Here is a 15,738-nt window from a genome sequence, read left to right as displayed (position 1 = left end):
TCCCTTTACAGCCCATTCACTCACACCCTACGCCCCTCTTCCCTCCCCTTTTCACCTCTCCTCCCTCACCTGCCCTCCTCTCCTCACAATTCACTCTGCTCCACCGCACTGCACTGCTTGCTGCTCACAATAGCCACCACCTCACCATCAGCCCTCTTACCCCTCGCGTCCCCTCTACCCCCACACACCTCTCTCACTGCCCAGGCCGCCACTGCATTCGCCCATCACTCTTCCCCTTTTTTCCCCTTTACTCTACTTTCTGCCTACTACTGCACACGCCGCAGCCGCTCCAGTCTACCTCATTAAGACCACCTTACCCTCGCCATGCTGACGCCCTCTTCAACCACACTGCCTTTTCCTTCTCGATCAGCTTCAAACAAAGAGAGAGGGATTATTCTTCGGCCCATTTAAGATGTGTGTTATGGTCGTATTCAATCAGTTCCCACGTCTCATGCTGATGCAGGCAGGAGCGCTTTGCGCAAGACAGCTTCTGCCCTTGCCACTTGCTGCCTGCCTGCCTGCCTGCCTGCCTGCCGGCTTGCTTGGCTGGACGAGAGTGAGAGGCGGCAGTAGGAGAGTTGTGAAGCGCGGCTATAAGGAGGAGTCAGTGAAGGATGCCAGTATGTAAGTGTAGTAGGCTGCTGAGGAAAAGCAGATACTTGTGCCCCAACAGCAGGAGCAGGGTGCCTGAGTTTCTGAGCTGTGTGGCCAACCGAGTGCGGAGACTGTACTGTGTGTGTGTGTGTGTGTGTGTGTGTGTGTGAGAGAGAGGGAGAGGGAGAGGGAGAGGGAGAGAGAGAGAGAGAGAGAGAGAGAGAGAGAGAGAGAGAGAGAGAGAGAGAGAGAGAAAGTAAGGGCACCTCCTAGTGGGGACAGTTTCTGAGAGCAGCAAAAGCCTACGGCACCTGGTATTCCCAGGCGGTCTCCCATCCAAGTACTAACCAGGCCTGAGCCTGCTTAGCTTCCGAGATCAGACGAGATCGGGCGTTTTCAGGCTAGTATGGCCGTAGGCAGCAGCACACTGCTCCTCACACTACTTCACCCGCATGCCTGCACTCTCAACTTCTCAGCTGCTTCTCCTCTCTTCTCTTCTCCACTTCTCTGACTTCGCCTCTTACCTTCCCTTTACAGCCCATTCACTCACACCCTACACCCCTCTTCCCTCCCCTTTTCACCTCTCCTCCTTCACCTGCCCTCCTCTCCTCACAATTCAACCACACTGTCTTTTCCTTGCCCACCTGCACGCGAGACACGCCTTTGCAGACCTCCTGCATCTTCAAGGACGTTCTGTCGCTTGAACACGGATTCAGTGCGACCTCCGAAGTTGCACAGTTCATCGCCTCGCCTTTCAATATTCCCAGAAGACTGGGAATGCTGGTTTCGTGGCCCTGCGTCTGTACGAGCTTCCATCTCATCGAAAGCTAGCAAATATTGAAAGGCCGACATAGGATGGATGCGGTGAGCGATCGGGTGTTTCCAATCGAGGTGCTCTCTAGCAGCAGAGGCCGCAGCCGGAACACATGTTGAGGAGTAGTTCGTTGAGCAGAGGCTGGTGCTTGTGGGACCATTCATTGGACGCCAATGTCACTGGGTATGTGATTAGTGCTTGATCAGCAATGAGACAGTGGGATAATTCATCGGCCCAATTCTCATGGGCCTGATTCATTCAGTTCCCACGTCTCATGCTCCTGCAGACTGCGATAATGACGGCTGGCTTCGGACTAGTGGCACCAAGTGCCTGCTTGTCTGCTTGAGCACTCTCTCAGCCCTGTCCTATATTGGACAGCCAGTGGCTGGGCGAAAGGATAGTGCAGGCAGAGGCAGAGGCATGCTCAGACTGCCGCCCGGCTAAAGGAAAGGCGTGGCTTGGACAGTATGGGGATGGAACCCACGACCTTGGCGTTATTAGCACCACGCTCTGACCAACTGAGCTAACCGTCCTCACCTGGGTGGGTGCGTGTGCCCACTGCCAGTCCAAGGGTCTGCAGAGACACGGGCTGCTCAGTCTCAGTCATCACAGCCTTTTGACAGCGGCTTGTGCCACACTGGGCCAGGCGGCTTGGCGGCAGCAAGCAACTGCGGCCATTGATGATGGCTGCTCAGATGGCAAAGGCTGAGCCCAAGCTGAGAATGGGCGCTTTGCGCAAGCCATCTTGTGCCCTTGCCACTTGCTGCCTGCCTGCCTGCCTGCCGGCTTGCTTGGCTGGACGAGAGTGAGAGGCGGCAGTAGGAGAGTTGTGAAGCGCGGCTGTAAGGAGGAGTCAGTGAAGGATGCCAGTATGTAAGTGTAGTAGGCTGCTGAGGAAAAGCAGATTCTTGTGCCCTGACAGCAGGAGCAGGGTGCCTGAGTTTGTGAGCTGAGTGGCCAACGGAGTACGGAGATTGTACTGTATGTGTGTGTGTGTGAGAGAGAGAGAGTGAGCAAAAGAGAGAGCAGCTCCTAGTGGGGACAGTTGGTGAGAGCAGCAAAAGCCTACGGCACCTGGTATTCCCAGGCGGTCTCCCATCCAAGTACTAACCAGGCCTGAGCCTGCTTAGCTTCCGAGATCAGACGGGATCGGGCGTTTTCAGGCTAGTATGGCCGTAGGCAGCAGAACACTGCTCCACACACTACTTCACCCGCATGCCTGCACTCTCAACTTCCCAACCGCTGCTCCTCTCTTCTCTTCTCCATTTCTCTGCCTTCGCCTCTTACCTTCCCTTTACAGCCCATTCACTCACACCCTACGCCCCTCTTCCCTCCCCTTTTCACCTCTCCTCCCTCACCTGCCCTCCTCTCCTCACAATTCACTCTGCTCCACCGCACTGCACTGCTTGCTGCTCACAATAGCCACCACCTCACCATCAGCCCTCTTACCCCTCGCGTCCCCTCTACCCCCACACACCTCTCTCACTGCCCAGGCCGCCACTGCATTCGCCCATCACTCTTCCCCTTTTTTCCCCTTTACTCTACTTTCTGCCTACTACTGCACACGCCGCAGCCGCTCCAGTCTACCTCATTAAGACCACCTTACCCTCGCCATGCTGACGCCCTCTTCAACCACACTGCCTTTTCCTTCTCGATCAGCTTCAAACAAAGAGAGAGGGATTATTCTTCGGCCCATTTAAGATGTGTGTTATGGTCGTATTCAATCAGTTCCCACGTCTCATGCTGATGCAGGCAGGAGCGCTTTGCGCAAGCCAGCTTGTGCCCTTGCCACTTGCTGCCTGCCTGCCTGCCTGCCGGCTTGCTTGGCTGGACGAGAGTGAGAGGCGGCAGTAGGAGAGTTGTGAAGCGCGGCTGTAAGGAGGAGTCAGTGAAGGATGCCAGTATGTAAGTGTAGTAGGCTGCTGAGGAAAAGCAGATACTTGTGCCCCAACAGCAGGAGCAGGGTGCCTGAGTTTCTGAGCTGTGTGGCCAACCGAGTGCGGAGACTGTACTGTGTGTGTGTGTGTGTGTGTGTGTGTGTGTGAGAGAGAGGGAGAGGGAGAGGGAGAGGGAGAGGGAGAGAGAGAGAGAGAGAGAGAGAGAGAGAGAGAGAGAGAGAGAGAGAAAGTAAGGGCACCTCCTAGTGGGGACAGTTTCTGAGAGCAGCAAAAGCCTACGGCACCTGGTATTCCCAGGCGGTCTCCCATCCAAGTACTAACCAGGCCTGAGCCTGCTTAGCTTCCGAGATCAGACGAGATCGGGCGTTTTCAGGCTAGTATGGCCGTAGGCAGCAGCACACTGCTCCTCACACTACTTCACCCGCATGCCTGCACTCTCAACTTCTCAGCTGCTTCTCCTCTCTTCTCTTCTCCACTTCTCTGACTTCGCCTCTTACCTTCCCTTTACAGCCCATTCACTCACACCCTACACCCCTCTTCCCTCCCCTTTTCACCTCTCCTCCTTCACCTGCCCTTCTCTCCTCACAATTCAACCACACTGTCTTTTCCTTGCCCACCTGCACGCGAGACACGCCTTTGCAGACCTCCTGCATCTTCAAGGACGTTCTGTCGCTTGAACACGGATTCAGTGCGACCTCCGAAGTTGCACAGTTCATCGCCTCGCCTTTCAATATTCCCAGAAGACTGGGAATGCTGGTTTCGTGGCCCTGCGTCTGTACGAGCTTCCATCTCATCGAAAGCTAGCAAATATTGAAAGGCCGACATAGGATGGATGCGGTGAGCGATCGGGTGTTTCCAATCGAGGTGCTCTCTAGCAGCAGAGGCCGCAGCCGGAACACATGTTGAGGAGTAGTTCGTTGAGCAGAGGCTGGTGCTTGTGGGACCATTCATTGGACGCCAATGTCACTGGGTATGTGATTAGTGCTTGATCAGCAATGAGACAGTGGGATAATTCATCGGCCCAATTCTCATGGGCCTGATTCATTCAGTTCCCACGTCTCATGCTCCTGCAGACTGCGATAATGACGGCTGGCTTCGGACTAGTGGCACCAAGTGCCTGCTTGTCTGCTTGAGCACTCTCTCAGCCCTGTCCTATATTGGACAGCCAGTGGCTGGGCGAAAGGATAGTGCAGGCAGAGGCAGAGGCAGAGGCATGCTCATACTGCCGCCCGGCTAAAGGAAAGGCGTGGCTTGGACAGTATGGGGATGGAACCCACGACCTTGGCGTTATTAGCACCACGCTCTGACCAACTGAGCTAACCGTCCTCACCTGGGTGGGTGCGTGTGCCCACTGCCAGTCCAAGGGTCTGCAGAGACACGGGCTGCTCAGTCTCAGTCATCACAGCCTTTTGACAGCGGCTTGTGCCACACTGGGCCAGGCGGCTTGGCGGCAGCAAGCAACTGCGGCCATTGATGATGGCTGCTCAGATGGCAAAGGCTGAGCCCAAGCTGAGAATGGGCGCTTTGCGCAAGCCATCTTGTGCCCTTGCCACTTGCTGCCTGCCTGCCTGCCTGCCGGCTTGCTTGGCTGGACGAGAGTGAGAGGCGGCAGTAGGAGAGTTGTGAAGCGCGGCTGTAAGGAGGAGTCAGTGAAGGATGCCAGTATGTAAGTGTAGTAGGCTGCTGAGGGAAAAGCAGATTCTTGTGCCCTGACAGCAGGAGCAGGGTGCCTGAGTTTGTGAGCTGAGTGGCCAACGGAGTACGGAGATTGTACTGTATGTGTGTGTGTGTGAGAGAGAGAGAGTGAGCAAAAGAGAGAGCAGCTCCTAGTGGGGACAGTTGGTGAGAGCAGCAAAAGCCTACGGCACCTGGTATTCCCAGGCGGTCTCCCATCCAAGTACTAACCAGGCCTGAGCCTGCTTAGCTTCCGAGATCAGACGGGATCGGGCGTTTTCAGGCTAGTATGGCCGTAGGCAGCAGAACACTGCTCCACACACTACTTCACCCGCATGCCTGCACTCTCAACTTCCCAACCGCTGCTCCTCTCTTCTCTTCTCCATTTCTCTGCCTTCGCCTCTTACCTTCCCTTTACAGCCCATTCACTCACACCCTACGCCCCTCTTCCCTCCCCTTTTCACCTCTCCTCCCTCACCTGCCCTCCTCTCCTCACAATTCACTCTGCTCCACCGCACTGCACTGCTTGCTGCTCACAATAGCCACCACCTCACCATCAGCCCTCTTACCCCTCGCGTCCCCTCTACCCCCACACACCTCTCTCACTGCCCAGGCCGCCACTGCATTCGCCCATCACTCTTCCCCTTTTTTTCCCCTTTACTCTACTTTCTGCCTACTACTGCACACGCCGCAGCCGCTCCAGTCTACCTCATTAAGACCACCTTACCCTCGCCATGCTGACGCCCTCTTCAACCACACTGCCTTTTCCTTCTCGATCAGCTTCAAACAAAGAGAGAGGGATTATTCTTCGGCCCATTTAAGATGTGTGTTATGGTCGTATTCAATCAGTTCCCACGTCTCATGCTGATGCAGGCAGGAGCGCTTTGCGCAAGACAGCTTCTGCCCTTGCCACTTGCTGCCTGCCTGCCTGCCTGCCTGCCTGCCTGCCTGCCTGCCCTGCCTGCCTGCCTGCCTGCCTTCCTGCCTTCCTGCCGGCTTGCTTGGCTGGACGAGAGTGAGAGGCGGCAGTAGGAGAGTTGTGAAGCGCGGCTGTAAGGAGGAGTCAGTGAAGGATGCCAGTATGTAAGTGTAGTAGGCTGCTGAGGAAAAGCAGATTCTTGTGCCCTGACAGCAGGAGCAGGGTGCCTGAGTTTGTGAGCTGAGTGGCCAACGGAGTACGGAGATTGTACTGTATGTGTGTGTGTGTGAGAGAGAGAGAGTGAGCAAAAGAGAGAGCAGCTCCTAGTGGGGACAGTTGGTGAGAGCAGCAAAAGCCTACGGCACCTGGTATTCCCAGGCGGTCTCCCATCCAAGTACTAACCAGGCCTGAGCCTGCTTAGCTTCCGAGATCAGACGGGATCGGGCGTTTTCAGGCTAGTATGGCCGTAGGCAGCAGAACACTGCTCCACACACTACTTCACCCGCATGCCTGCACTCTCAACTTCCCAACCGCTGCTCCTCTCTTCTCTTCTCCATTTCTCTGCCTTCGCCTCTTACCTTCCCTTTACAGCCCATTCACTCACACCCTACGCCCCTCTTCCCTCCCCTTTTCACCTCTCCTCCCTCACCTGCCCTCCTCTCCTCACAATTCACTCTGCTCCACCGCACTGCACTGCTTGCTGCTCACAATAGCCACCACCTCACCATCAGCCCTCTTACCCCTCGCGTCCCCTCTACCCCCACACACCTCTCTCACTGCCCAGGCCGCCACTGCATTCGCCCATCACTCTTCCCCTTTTTTTCCCCTTTACTCTACTTTCTGCCTACTACGGCACACGCCGCAGCCGCTCCAGTCTACCTCATTAAGACCACCTTACCCTCGCCATGCTGACGCCCTCTTCAACCACACTGCCTTTTCCTTCTCGATCAGCTTCAAACAAAGAGAGAGGGATTATTCTTCGGCCCATTTAAGATGTGTGTTATGGTCGTATTCAATCAGTTCCCACGTCTCATGCTGATGCAGGCAGGAGCGCTTTGCGCAAGACAGCTTCTGCCCTTGCCACTTGCTGCCTGCCTGCCTGCCTGCCTGCCGGCTTGCTTGGCTGGACGAGAGTGAGAGGCGGCAGTAGGAGAGTTGCGAAGCGCGGCTGTAAGGAGGAGTCAGTGAAGGATGCCAGTATGTAAGTGTAGTAGGCTGCTGAGGAAAAGCAGATACTTGTGCCCCAACAGCAGGAGCAGGGTGCCTGAGTTTCTGAGCTGTGTGGCCAACCGAGTGCGGAGACTGTACTGTGTGTGTGTGTGTGAGAGAGAGAGAGAGAGGGAGAGGGAGGGAGGGAGGGAGAGAGAGAGAGAGAGAGAGAGAGAGAGAGAGAGGAGAGAGAGAGAGAGAGAGAGGAGAGAGAGAGAGAGAGAGAGAGAGAGAGAGAGAAAGTAAGGGCACCTCCTAGTGGGGACAGTTTCTGAGAGCAGCAAAAGCCTACGGCACCTGGTATTCCCAGGCGGTCTCCCATCCAAGTACTAACCAGGCCTGAGCCTGCTTAGCTTCCGAGATCAGACGAGATCGGGCGTTTTCAGGCTAGTATGGCCGTAGGCAGCAGCACACTGCTCCTCACACTACTTCACCCGCATGCCTGCACTCTCAACTTCTCAGCTGCTTCTCCTCTCTTCTCTTCTCCACTTCTCTGACTTCGCCTCTTACCTTCCCTTTACAGCCCATTCACTCACACCCTACACCCCTCTTCCCTCCCCTTTTCACCTCTCCTCCTTCACCTGCCCTTCTCTCCTCACAATTCAACCACACTGTCTTTTCCTTGCCCACCTGCACGCGAGACACGCCTTTGCAGACCTCCTGCATCTTCAAGGACGTTCTGTCGCTTGAACACGGATTCAGTGCGACCTCCGAAGTTGCACAGTTCATCGCCTCGCCTTTCAATATTCCCAGAAGACTGGGAATGCTGGTTTCGTGGCCCTGCGTCTGTACGAGCTTCCATCTCATCGAAAGCTAGCAAATATTGAAAGGCCGACATAGGATGGATGCGGTGAGCGATCGGGTGTTTCCAATCGAGGTGCTCTCTAGCAGCAGAGGCCGCAGCCGGAACACATGTTGAGGAGTAGTTCGTTGAGCAGAGGCTGGTGCTTGTGGGACCATTCATTGGACGCCAATGTCACTGGGTATGTGATTAGTGCTTGATCAGCAATGAGACAGTGGGATAATTCATCGGCCCAATTCTCATGGGCCTGATTCATTCAGTTCCCACGTCTCATGCTCCTGCAGACTGCGATAATGACGGCTGGCTTCGGACTAGTGGCACCAAGTGCCTGCTTGTCTGCTTGAGCACTCTCTCAGCCCTGTCCTATATTGGACAGCCAGTGGCTGGGCGAAAGGATAGTGCAGGCAGAGGCAGAGGCATGCTCAGACTGCCGCCCGGCTAAAGGAAAGGCGTGGCTTGGACAGTATGGGGATCGAACCCACGACCTTGGCGTTATTAGCACCACGCTCTGACCAACTGAGCTAACCGTCCTCACCTGGGTGGGTGCGTGTGCCCACTGCCAGTCCAAGGGTCTGCAGAGACACGGGCTGCTCAGTCTCAGTCATCACAGCCTTTTGACAGCGGCTTGTGCCACACTGGGCCAGGCGGCTTGGCGGCAGCAAGCAACTGCGGCCATTGATGATGGCTGCTCAGATGGCAAAGGCTGAGCCCAAGCTGAGAATGGGCGCTTTGCGCAAGCCATCTTGTGCCCTTGCCACTTGCTGCCTGCCTGCCTGCCTGCCGGCTTGCTTGGCTGGACGAGAGTGAGAGGCGGCAGTAGGAGAGTTGTGAAGCGCGGCTGTAAGGAGGAGTCAGTGAAGGATGCCAGTATGTAAGTGTAGTAGGCTGCTGAGGAAAAGCAGATTCTTGTGCCCTGACAGCAGGAGCAGGGTGCCTGAGTTTGTGAGCTGAGTGGCCAACGGAGTACGGAGATTGTACTGTATGTGTGTGTGTGTGAGAGAGAGAGAGTGAGCAAAAGAGAGAGCAGCTCCTAGTGGGGACAGTTGGTGAGAGCAGCAAAAGCCTACGGCACCTGGTATTCCCAGGCGGTCTCCCATCCAAGTACTAACCAGGCCTGAGCCTGCTTAGCTTCCGAGATCAGACGGGATCGGGCGTTTTCAGGCTAGTATGGCCGTAGGCAGCAGAACACTGCTCCACACACTACTTCACCCGCATGCCTGCACTCTCAACTTCCCAACCGCTGCTCCTCTCTTCTCTTCTCCATTTCTCTGCCTTCGCCTCTTACCTTCCCTTTACAGCCCATTCACTCACACCCTACGCCCCTCTTCCCTCCCCTTTTCACCTCTCCTCCCTCACCTGCCCTCCTCTCCTCACAATTCACTCTGCTCCACCGCACTGCACTGCTTGCTGCTCACAATAGCCACCACCTCACCATCAGCCCTCTTACCCCTCGCGTCCCCTCTACCCCCACACACCTCTCTCACTGCCCAGGCCGCCACTGCATTCGCCCATCACTCTTCCCCTTTTTTCCCCTTTACTCTACTTTCTGCCTACTACTGCACACGCCGCAGCCGCTCCAGTCTACCTCATTAAGACCACCTTACCCTCGCCATGCTGACGCCCTCTTCAACCACACTGCCTTTTCCTTCTCGATCAGCTTCAAACAAAGAGAGAGGGATTATTCTTCGGCCCATTTAAGATGTGTGTTATGGTCGTATTCAATCAGTTCCCACGTCTCATGCTGATGCAGGCAGGAGCGCTTTGCGCAAGCCAGCTTGTGCCCTTGCCACTTGCTGCCTGCCTGCCTGCCTGCCTGCCTGCCGGCTTGCTTGGCTGGACGAGAGTGAGAGGCGGCAGTAGGAGAGTTGTGAAGCGCGGCTGTAAGGAGGAGTCAGTGAAGGATGCCAGTATGTAAGTGTAGTAGGCTGCTGAGGAAAAGCAGATACTTGTGCCCCAACAGCAGGAGCAGGGTGCCTGAGTTTCTGAGCTGTGTGGCCAACCGAGTGCGGAGACTGTACTGTGTGTGTGTGTGAGAGAGAGAGAGAGGGAGGGAGGGAGGGAGGGAGGGAGGGAGAGAGAGAGAGAGAGAGAGAGAGAGAGAGAGAGAGAGAGAGAGAGAGAGAGAGAGAGAGAGAGAAGTAAGGGCACCTCCTAGTGGGGACAGTTTCTGAGAGCAGCAAAAGCCTACGGCACCTGGTATTCCCAGGCGGTCTCCCATCCAAGTACTAACCAGGCCTGAGCCTGCTTAGCTTCCGAGATCAGACGAGATCGGGCGTTTTCAGGCTAGTATGGCCGTAGGCAGCAGCACACTGCTCCTCACACTACTTCACCCGCATGCCTGCACTCTCAACTTCTCAGCCGCTTCTCCTCTCTTCTCTTCTCCACTTCTCTGACTTCGCCTCTTACCTTCCCTTTACAGCCCATTCACTCACACCCTACACCCCCTCTTCCCTCCCCTTTTCACCTCTCCTCCTTCACCTGCCCTCCTCTCCTCACAATTCAACCACACTGTCTTTTCCTTGCCCACCTGCACGCGAGACACGCCTTTGCAGACCTCCTGCATCTTCAAGGACGTTCTGTCGCTTGAACACGGATTCAGTGCGACCTCCGAAGTTGCACAGTTCATCGCCTCGCCTTTCAATATTCCCAGAAGACTGGGAATGCTGGTTTCGTGGCCCTGCGTCTGTACGAGCTTCCATCTCATCGAAAGCTAGCAAATATTGAAAGGCCGACATAGGATGGATGCGGTGAGCGATCGGGTGTTTCCAATCGAGGTGCTCTCTAGCAGCAGAGGCCGCAGCCGGAACACATGTTGAGGAGTAGTTCGTTGAGCAGAGGCTGGTGCTTGTGGGACCATTCATTGGACGCCAATGTCACTGGGTATGTGATTAGTGCTTGATCAGCAATGAGACAGTGGGATAATTCATCGGCCCAATTCTCATGGGCCTGATTCATTCAGTTCCCACGTCTCATGCTCCTGCAGACTGCGATAATGACGGCTGGCTTCGGACTAGTGGCACCAAGTGCCTGCTTGTCTGCTTGAGCACTCTCTCAGCCCTGTCCTATATTGGACAGCCAGTGGCTGGGCGAAAGGATAGTGCAGGCAGAGGCAGAGGCAGAGGCATGCTCATACTGCCGCCCGGCTAAAGGAAAGGCGTGGCTTGGACAGTATGGGGATGGAACCCACGACCTTGGCGTTATTAGCACCACGCTCTGACCAACTGAGCTAACCGTCCTCACCTGGGTGGGTGCGTGTGCCCACTGCCAGTCCAAGGGTCTGCAGAGACACGGGCTGCTCAGTCTCAGTCATCACAGCCTTTTGACAGCGGCTTGTGCCACACTGGGCCAGGCGGCTTGGCGGCAGCAAGCAACTGCGGCCATTGATGATGGCTGCTCAGATGGCAAAGGCTGAGCCCAAGCTGAGAATGGGCGCTTTGCGCAAGCCATCTTGTGCCCTTGCCACTTGCTGCCTGCCTGCCTGCCTGCCTGCCTGCCTGCCGGCTTGCTTGGCTGGACGAGAGTGAGAGGCGGCAGTAGGAGAGTTGTGAAGCGCGGCTGTAAGGAGGAGTCAGTGAAGGATGCCAGTATGTAAGTGTAGTAGGCTGCTGAGGAAAAGCAGATTCTTGTGCCCTGACAGCAGGAGCAGGGTGCCTGAGTTTGTGAGCTGAGTGGCCAACGGAGTACGGAGATTGTACTGTATGTGTGTGTGTGAGAGAGAGAGAGAGAGTGAGCAAAAGAGAGAGCAGCTCCTAGTGGGGACAGTTGGTGAGAGCAGCAAAAGCCTACGGCACCTGGTATTCCCAGGCGGTCTCCCATCCAAGTACTAACCAGGCCTGAGCCTGCTTAGCTTCCGAGATCAGACGGGATCGGGCGTTTTCAGGCTAGTATGGCCGTAGGCAGCAGAACACTGCTCCACACACTACTTCACCCGCATGCCTGCACTCTCAACTTCCCAACCGCTGCTCCTCTCTTCTCTTCTCCAATTCTCTGCCTTCGCCTCTTACCTTCCCTTTACAGCCCATTCACTCACACCCTACGCCCCTCTTCCCTCCCCTTTTCACCTCTCCTCCCTCACCTGCCCTCCTCTCCTCACAATTCACTCTGCTCCACCGCACTGCACTGCTTGCTGCTCACAATAGCCACCACCTCACCATCAGCCCTCTTACCCCTCGCGTCCCCTCTACCCCCACACACCTCTCTCACTGCCCAGGCCGCCACTGCATTCGCCCATCACTCTTCCCCTTTTTTCCCCTTTACTCTACTTTCTGCCTACTACTGCACACGCCGCAGCCGCTCCAGTCTACCTCATTAAGACCACCTTACCCTCGCCATGCTGACGCCCTCTTCAACCACACTGCCTTTTCCTTCTCGATCAGCTTCAAACAAAGAGAGAGGGATTATTCTTCGGCCCATTTAAGATGTGTGTTATGGTCGTATTCAATCAGTTCCCACGTCTCATGCTGATGCAGGCAGGAGCGCTTTGCGCAAGACAGCTTGTGCCCTTGCCACTTGCTGCCTGCCTGCCTGCCTGCCTGCCTGCCTGCCTGCCTTCCTGCCTTCCTGCCGGCTTGCTTGGCTGGACGAGAGTGAGAGGCGGCAGTAGGAGAGTTGTGAAGCGCGGCTGTAAGGAGGAGTCAGTGAAGGATGCCAGTATGTAAGTGTAGTAGGCTGCTGAGGAAAAGCAGATTCTTGTGCCCTGACAGCAGGAGCAGGGTGCCTGAGTTTGTGAGCTGAGTGGCCAACGGAGTACGGAGATTGTACTGTATGTGTGTGTGTGTGAGAGAGAGAGAGTGAGCAAAAGAGAGAGCAGCTCCTAGTGGGGACAGTTGGTGAGAGCAGCAAAAGCCTACGGCACCTGGTATTCCCAGGCGGTCTCCCATCCAAGTACTAACCAGGCCTGAGCCTGCTTAGCTTCCGAGATCAGACGGGATCGGGCGTTTTCAGGCTAGTATGGCCGTAGGCAGCAGAACACTGCTCCACACACTACTTCACCCGCATGCCTGCACTCTCAACTTCCCAACCGCTGCTCCTCTCTTCTCTTCTCCATTTCTCTGCCTTCGCCTCTTACCTTCCCTTTACAGCCCATTCACTCACACCCTACGCCCCTCTTCCCTCCCCTTTTCACCTCTCCTCCCTCACCTGCCCTCCTCTCCTCACAATTCACTCTGCTCCACCGCACTGCACTGCTTGCTGCTCACAATAGCCACCACCTCACCATCAGCCCTCTTACCCCTCGCGTCCCCTCTACCCCCACACACCTCTCTCACTGCCCAGGCCGCCACTGCATTCGCCCATCACTCTTCCCCTTTTTTTCCCCTTTACTCTACTTTCTGCCTACTACGGCACACGCCGCAGCCGCTCCAGTCTACCTCATTAAGACCACCTTACCCTCGCCATGCTGACGCCCTCTTCAACCACACTGCCTTTTCCTTCTCGATCAGCTTCAAACAAAGAGAGAGGGATTATTCTTCGGCCCATTTAAGATGTGTGTTATGGTCGTATTCAATCAGTTCCCACGTCTCATGCTGATGCAGGCAGGAGCGCTTTGCGCAAGACAGCTTCTGCCCTTGCCACTTGCTGCCTGCCTGCCTGCCTGCCTGCCGGCTTGCTTGGCTGGACGAGAGTGAGAGGCGGCAGTAGGAGAGTTGCGAAGCGCGGCTGTAAGGAGGAGTCAGTGAAGGATGCCAGTATGTAAGTGTAGTAGGCTGCTGAGGAAAAGCAGATACTTGTGCCCCAACAGCAGGAGCAGGGTGCCTGAGTTTCTGAGCTGTGTGGCCAACCGAGTGCGGAGACTGTACTGTGTGTGTGTGTGTGAGAGAGAGAGAGAGAGGGAGAGGGAGGGAGGGAGGGAGGGAGGGAGGAGAGAGAGAGAGAGAGAGAGAGAGAGAGAGAGAGAGAGAGAGAGAGAGAGAGAGAGAGAGAGAGAGAGAGAAAGTAAGGGCACCTCCTAGTGGGGACAGTTTCTGAGAGCAGCAAAAGCCTACGGCACCTGGTATTCCCAGGCGGTCTCCCATCCAAGTACTAACCAGGCCTGAGCCTGCTTAGCTTCCGAGATCAGACGAGATCGGGCGTTTTCAGGCTAGTATGGCCGTAGGCAGCAGCACACTGCTCCTCACACTACTTCACCCGCATGCCTGCACTCTCAACTTCTCAGCTGCTTCTCCTCTCTTCTCTTCTCCACTTCTCTGACTTCGCCTCTTACCTTCCCTTTACAGCCCATTCACTCACACCCTACACCCCTCTTCCCTCCCCTTTTCACCTCTCCTCCTTCACCTGCCCTTCTCTCCTCACAATTCAACCACACTGTCTTTTCCTTGCCCACCTGCACGCGAGACACGCCTTTGCAGACCTCCTGCATCTTCAAGGACGTTCTGTCGCTTGAACACGGATTCAGTGCGACCTCCGAAGTTGCACAGTTCATCGCCTCGCCTTTCAATATTCCCAGAAGACTGGGAATGCTGGTTTCGTGGCCCTGCGTCTGTACGAGCTTCCATCTCATCGAAAGCTAGCAAATATTGAAAGGCCGACATAGGATGGATGCGGTGAGCGATCGGGTGTTTCCAATCGAGGTGCTCTCTAGCAGCAGAGGCCGCAGCCGGAACACATGTTGAGGAGTAGTTCGTTGAGCAGAGGCTGGTGCTTGTGGGACCATTCATTGGACGCCAATGTCACTGGGTATGTGATTAGTGCTTGATCAGCAATGAGACAGTGGGATAATTCATCGGCCCAATTCTCATGGGCCTGATTCATTCAGTTCCCACGTCTCATGCTCCTGCAGACTGCGATAATGACGGCTGGCTTCGGACTAGTGGCACCAAGTGCCTGCTTGTCTGCTTGAGCACTCTCTCAGCCCTGTCCTATATTGGACAGCCAGTGGCTGGGCGAAAGGATAGTGCAGGCAGAGGCAGAGGCATGCTCAGACTGCCGCCCGGCTAAAGGAAAGGCGTGGCTTGGACAGTATGGGGATCGAAACCCACGACCTTGGCGTTATTAGCACCACGCTCTGACCAACTGAGCTAACCGTCCTCACCTGGGTGGGTGCGTGTGCCCACTGCCAGTCCAAGGGTCTGCAGAGACACGGGCTGCTCAGTCTCAGTCATCACAGCCTTTTGACAGCGGCTTGTGCCACACTGGGCCAGGCGGCTTGGCGGCAGCAAGCAACTGCGGCCATTGATGATGGCTGCTCAGATGGCAAAGGCTGAGCCCAAGCTGAGAATGGGCGCTTTGCGCAAGCCATCTTGTGCCCTTGCCACTTGCTGCCTGCCTGCCTGCCTGCCTGCCTGCCTGCCTGCCTGCCTGCCTGCCTGCCTGCCTTCCTGCCTTCCTGCCGGCTTGCTTGGCTGGACGAGAGTGAGAGGCGGCAGTAGGAGAGTTGTGAAGCGCGGCTGTAAGGAGGAGTCAGTGAAGGATGCCAGTATGTAAGTGTAGTAGGCTGCTGAGGAAAAGCAGATTCTTGTGCCCTGACAGCAGGAGCAGGGTGCCTGAGTTTGTGAGCTGAGTGGCCAACGGAGTACGGAGATTGTACTGTATGTGTGTGTGTGTGAGAGAGAGAGAGTGAGCAAAAGAGAGAGCAGCTCCTAGTGGGGACAGTTGGTGAGAGCAGCAAAAGCCTACGGCACCTGGTATTCCCAGGCGGTCTCCCATCCAAGTACTAACCAGGCCTGAGCCTGCTTAGCTTCCGAGATCAGACGGGATCGGGCGTTTTCAGGCTAGTATGGCCGTAGGCAGCAGAACACTGCTCCACACACTACTTCACCCGCATGCCTGCACTCTCAACTTCCCAACCGCTGCTCCTCTCTTCTCTTCTCCATTTCTCTGCCTTCGCCTC

General features: G+C 55.8%; 17 non-coding genes across 17 annotated transcripts; all 17 read right to left on the bottom strand.

Annotated features, from left to right (window-relative positions):
- Positions 1-893: 893 nt before the first annotated feature.
- LOC140733796 (5S ribosomal RNA) lies at positions 894-1,012 on the bottom strand. The gene has a single exon (XR_012100356.1). It is a non-coding gene; the product is annotated as a 5S ribosomal RNA (ribosomal RNA).
- An 855-nt stretch (positions 1,013-1,867) lies between these two features.
- trnai-aau (transfer RNA isoleucine (anticodon AAU)) lies at positions 1,868-1,941 on the bottom strand. The gene has a single exon. It is a non-coding gene; the product is annotated as a tRNA-Ile (tRNA).
- Positions 1,942-2,470: 529 nt separating this feature from the next.
- Positions 2,471-2,589, bottom strand: LOC140733862 (5S ribosomal RNA). The gene has a single exon (XR_012100416.1). It is a non-coding gene; the product is annotated as a 5S ribosomal RNA (ribosomal RNA).
- A 989-nt stretch (positions 2,590-3,578) lies between these two features.
- Positions 3,579-3,697, bottom strand: LOC140733795 (5S ribosomal RNA). The gene has a single exon (XR_012100355.1). It is a non-coding gene; the product is annotated as a 5S ribosomal RNA (ribosomal RNA).
- Positions 3,698-4,558: 861 nt separating this feature from the next.
- trnai-aau (transfer RNA isoleucine (anticodon AAU)) lies at positions 4,559-4,632 on the bottom strand. The gene has a single exon. It is a non-coding gene; the product is annotated as a tRNA-Ile (tRNA).
- A 530-nt stretch (positions 4,633-5,162) lies between these two features.
- On the bottom strand, positions 5,163-5,281 carry LOC140733861 (5S ribosomal RNA). The gene has a single exon (XR_012100415.1). It is a non-coding gene; the product is annotated as a 5S ribosomal RNA (ribosomal RNA).
- Positions 5,282-6,252: 971 nt separating this feature from the next.
- LOC140733860 (5S ribosomal RNA) lies at positions 6,253-6,371 on the bottom strand. The gene has a single exon (XR_012100414.1). It is a non-coding gene; the product is annotated as a 5S ribosomal RNA (ribosomal RNA).
- Positions 6,372-7,393: 1,022 nt separating this feature from the next.
- Positions 7,394-7,512, bottom strand: LOC140733794 (5S ribosomal RNA). The gene has a single exon (XR_012100354.1). It is a non-coding gene; the product is annotated as a 5S ribosomal RNA (ribosomal RNA).
- Positions 7,513-8,367: 855 nt separating this feature from the next.
- trnai-aau (transfer RNA isoleucine (anticodon AAU)) lies at positions 8,368-8,441 on the bottom strand. Its single transcript has one exon. It is a non-coding gene; the product is annotated as a tRNA-Ile (tRNA).
- Positions 8,442-8,970: 529 nt separating this feature from the next.
- Positions 8,971-9,089, bottom strand: LOC140733859 (5S ribosomal RNA). Its single transcript, XR_012100413.1, has one exon. It is a non-coding gene; the product is annotated as a 5S ribosomal RNA (ribosomal RNA).
- A 1,002-nt stretch (positions 9,090-10,091) lies between these two features.
- Positions 10,092-10,210, bottom strand: LOC140733893 (5S ribosomal RNA). Its single transcript, XR_012100446.1, has one exon. It is a non-coding gene; the product is annotated as a 5S ribosomal RNA (ribosomal RNA).
- Positions 10,211-11,072: 862 nt separating this feature from the next.
- On the bottom strand, positions 11,073-11,146 carry trnai-aau (transfer RNA isoleucine (anticodon AAU)). The gene has a single exon. It is a non-coding gene; the product is annotated as a tRNA-Ile (tRNA).
- A 543-nt stretch (positions 11,147-11,689) lies between these two features.
- Positions 11,690-11,808, bottom strand: LOC140733857 (5S ribosomal RNA). Its single transcript, XR_012100412.1, has one exon. It is a non-coding gene; the product is annotated as a 5S ribosomal RNA (ribosomal RNA).
- A 945-nt stretch (positions 11,809-12,753) lies between these two features.
- On the bottom strand, positions 12,754-12,872 carry LOC140733856 (5S ribosomal RNA). The gene has a single exon (XR_012100411.1). It is a non-coding gene; the product is annotated as a 5S ribosomal RNA (ribosomal RNA).
- A 1,015-nt stretch (positions 12,873-13,887) lies between these two features.
- LOC140733892 (5S ribosomal RNA) lies at positions 13,888-14,006 on the bottom strand. Its single transcript, XR_012100445.1, has one exon. It is a non-coding gene; the product is annotated as a 5S ribosomal RNA (ribosomal RNA).
- An 855-nt stretch (positions 14,007-14,861) lies between these two features.
- trnai-aau (transfer RNA isoleucine (anticodon AAU)) lies at positions 14,862-14,936 on the bottom strand. The gene has a single exon. It is a non-coding gene; the product is annotated as a tRNA-Ile (tRNA).
- Positions 14,937-15,517: 581 nt separating this feature from the next.
- LOC140733855 (5S ribosomal RNA) lies at positions 15,518-15,636 on the bottom strand. Its single transcript, XR_012100410.1, has one exon. It is a non-coding gene; the product is annotated as a 5S ribosomal RNA (ribosomal RNA).
- Positions 15,637-15,738: the final 102 nt, after the last annotated feature.

This window comes from Hemitrygon akajei, chromosome 9 (genome assembly GCF_048418815.1).
Source record: "Hemitrygon akajei chromosome 9, sHemAka1.3, whole genome shotgun sequence".
NCBI lineage: Eukaryota > Metazoa > Chordata > Chondrichthyes > Myliobatiformes > Dasyatidae > Hemitrygon > Hemitrygon akajei.
Note: the sequence above shows the minus strand (reverse complement) of the source record. Positions and strands in the feature narration are given on the sequence as shown.